This window comes from Malus sylvestris, chromosome 11 (genome assembly GCF_916048215.2).
Source record: "Malus sylvestris chromosome 11, drMalSylv7.2, whole genome shotgun sequence".
Lineage (NCBI taxonomy): Eukaryota > Viridiplantae > Streptophyta > Magnoliopsida > Rosales > Rosaceae > Malus > Malus sylvestris.
In genome coordinates this window covers 30,888,017-30,890,982 of record NC_062270.1, presented here as the reverse complement: position 1 = coordinate 30,890,982, position 2,966 = coordinate 30,888,017, and the positions used below count along the sequence as shown (strand labels likewise).

The window sequence follows — 2,966 nt, the reverse complement described above, 5'->3', positions numbered from 1 at the left end:
GAATATAAGCAGGAGCTCCTGCTGAAACCTTCAACAACCAAGTCTAATTCCAAATTTATGGCCAATTTAGCATACAATGGATTTACATTTATACTTATTTTATCCAAGGTAAAGGGAGGGCCGGCAGGAGAAAAGAGAAAAGAGAGAAAGACTTGAGGAATTCTATATGTAAATTCCCATGTAGACTAGTTCTTTTATTTATATTAAACATGATGTGTTTTACTTACTCTACCAAGTAGTACATGTTGTACAAGAAATTGATCTTCTAGTTCCTATAGGATTCTACTTCTAATTTACACAATCACACTAGTTTTGAAACACTATTTACAACACTCCCCTTGACTGTGTAGAACTTAAAAAGTAGTCGAATCAGGTTTTCATGATTAGGAGATCATGGTTGTTATCGTCAGTTCTCCTTTGCCACAAGAGAAGGGCTGCATATAAGGAGATAGTCTCACTAAAAATTGGCTACAGTAAGCTCAGTGAGACAACCCGTAGTCTAAGAAGAAACATGTGAGTTCATGCAATGTCAATACTTGACATCTCCAAGATGCATCAAGTAGTAGAAAACAAACACAAAGACATGACTAGCCCCATGTGGTGTCTCATCAAAATTTGTCAAGTTAGCAAAAACTCATTGGAAAATATGCTCGTAATCGTAGAGAGAAAAAAAAATATTAAGGACAAATGAGTATACTTCAGGATGTCCCCCCTGATTTCGACAAAATTCCCCCTAAGAACTACAAGCGTTGTTAATAAGATAGTTATGTGTACCAATTCCTAAGCTTCTTGAAGGTTGACTTAGGTGGTGACTTTATGAAGAGGTCGACAAGGTTGTCTTGGGATCAGATATGCTTAACTTCAATCTTCTGATCTTCGCTGATCAGTGAAGAAAAACTTCGGCGGCAGAATACCCTTGGTGTTGACTTCTTGGATTGTCAAGTCGATATAAGCTGCATATATAGTCTTCATAGATCATTGTTAATTAAGCATGTATTATTGCATAAATTAGACATTTTTATTGTTATTATATATTAAGCAATGAATTTATAACATTAATGTTTTTTTTTCTTTTCCTAATTTGTAAAACCATTAATTCTTTCTTATAATTTCTGTACATCAAACATTTAAATGTGGAGTGTTTGGGCATCCAAAAAATATAAAATGCGTAATGTCTATAATCAATGAATTTGCTTATATGGAATTTGGTCAATAAATTTTATTCGAGTAAAAAACTTATGTCGGGTTTTATGTGGAAAAAATTGGCTAAAGTCTTATTTTCAGCATATATATACTTGTATTTTTTTAGTTTGCTGTATTTTAGACCTCTCACCGTTAACATTGGAAGGTTACAGCTGCAATGGCCTTTGCTCTAGCAAATGAAAAGAATAAGTTCCCAGCTGGCAGGATTTTGGGCTCATCAATCTGCTTTCATAATGTTGTTCAAGTCACCACCGTTAATAATCAAATCAAAAGGAAAAGACAATCGACTCGCTCAAAAAATTGAATAGACTAGGTTGGAGATGAAGTAATCTCTTTATTCATTGATCTGGCTCTATCAATTACATTATACCTGTAAACTTCATAGTGTGCAAGAAGCCACATAAAACCGTAAAACTTGTAAGCCAAAAAATACATAAGCCTGGTAAATCATCGATTCGATAACAAACAGGAAATGACGGCCTCACATGTACGATAGCAGATACAAACGGAATTGAACCTTCAAAGATTCAACGGGATTATCGTATGATCTTTACTTTGAAAATCGTCTTAACTCTGGCAATTGTTCATCGTGCATTGTTGAAAGTTATGGTGATTTTGACCTTGGTTCATCACCTGTCTCTGCACGTGGATAGGTGTTGGTATTGATAAGGTGAATAAAGGCCATCCTATCTTTGAGTAATAGCTCTCCTCTGGCCTTGTAAAGAAGAATCACCAAAATGTGGGCCAATTTGAGCTGCACTCACTCAGCCTAATGCTCTTTGCTCCCCCAGCTGCCCAACATTAGGGTCAAGAGTAACCCAACTCGTAGTTTTGACTGCTTCTTTATTCTTCCTCCTTATTGTCCTCCAACTCCTTCGAACCCTATACGATATTGAGGCGGTGAATACAAATAATTGATGAGTCCTTATGTACCAAACAAATAAAAAATTATATAGGTTTAATGCATATGAAGGATTACTTGAGCAGCCTGGCCTCTCTTTCCAGTCTTTCTGCGAGACTTGTGACGTGAGTTCGTCTGGCAGGCTCCCGACTGCCGAGAAAACTCTACAAAACAAACTCAAATCTACTTGTTAGTGAAGATATATATATATATATATATAGAACAAAAATATAGCAAATAACAAGGAAAATGAAACGAAGCCCTAAATCCAAGATCTATAATCGTTGGTGTGGGAAAATTGAAGATCAAATCAAGGATAATTGATTGATTATATATACCTCTGGTAAATCAGCGATTCGATAATAATGTCGGATCATTCTCCAGTCTTTAGCATCATCTTCCTCTTCACCTTGACCTTCAGACAAACCCTCGGAAAACAAAACCATTCCTGATCTATTTAACCCATAACCTAGTGAGAAATAATATGAGAGAGAGAGAGGGGTTGGCAGACTCGGGCACATAGCAACTGGTAAGTGTTTAGCTCGGTTTTATAGAATGCAATTGGACGGCGGTTTCGTAAAACTAATGGCTACAATACCTCGTTCTGTCCGCTATTAGGGTTTGGTGGGTCATTCTTATCGCATCACATCCTGCCTCAGCATTCACCAGTTTCCATTTGGGGCAAACGTGTTTAACTGTTGTTTGAGAAAACACAGGAATTTGTGTTATTTCACAAGATGATTTGCTACCCTTGAGTTATGGATGGGGCAAGCCATTTTAATTTGAGGGTTTAATACGTGCTTAACTTGACCTCAATGAAAGATGAAAATGAATTTCTCACCTATCTTGACTTATTCTTTGC

At 36.5% G+C, this 2,966-nt stretch overlaps 1 long non-coding RNA gene across 1 annotated transcript; it reads right to left on the bottom strand.

Moving 5' to 3' along the window:
* Positions 1-1,517: 1,517 nt before the first annotated feature.
* LOC126590647 (uncharacterized) lies at positions 1,518-2,705 on the bottom strand. The gene is made up of 3 exons (XR_007612123.1): positions 2,443-2,705; positions 2,183-2,268; positions 1,518-2,085 (listed from the first exon to the last, which is right to left on the bottom strand). It is a non-coding gene; the product is annotated as an uncharacterized LOC126590647 (long non-coding RNA).
* Positions 2,706-2,966: the final 261 nt, after the last annotated feature.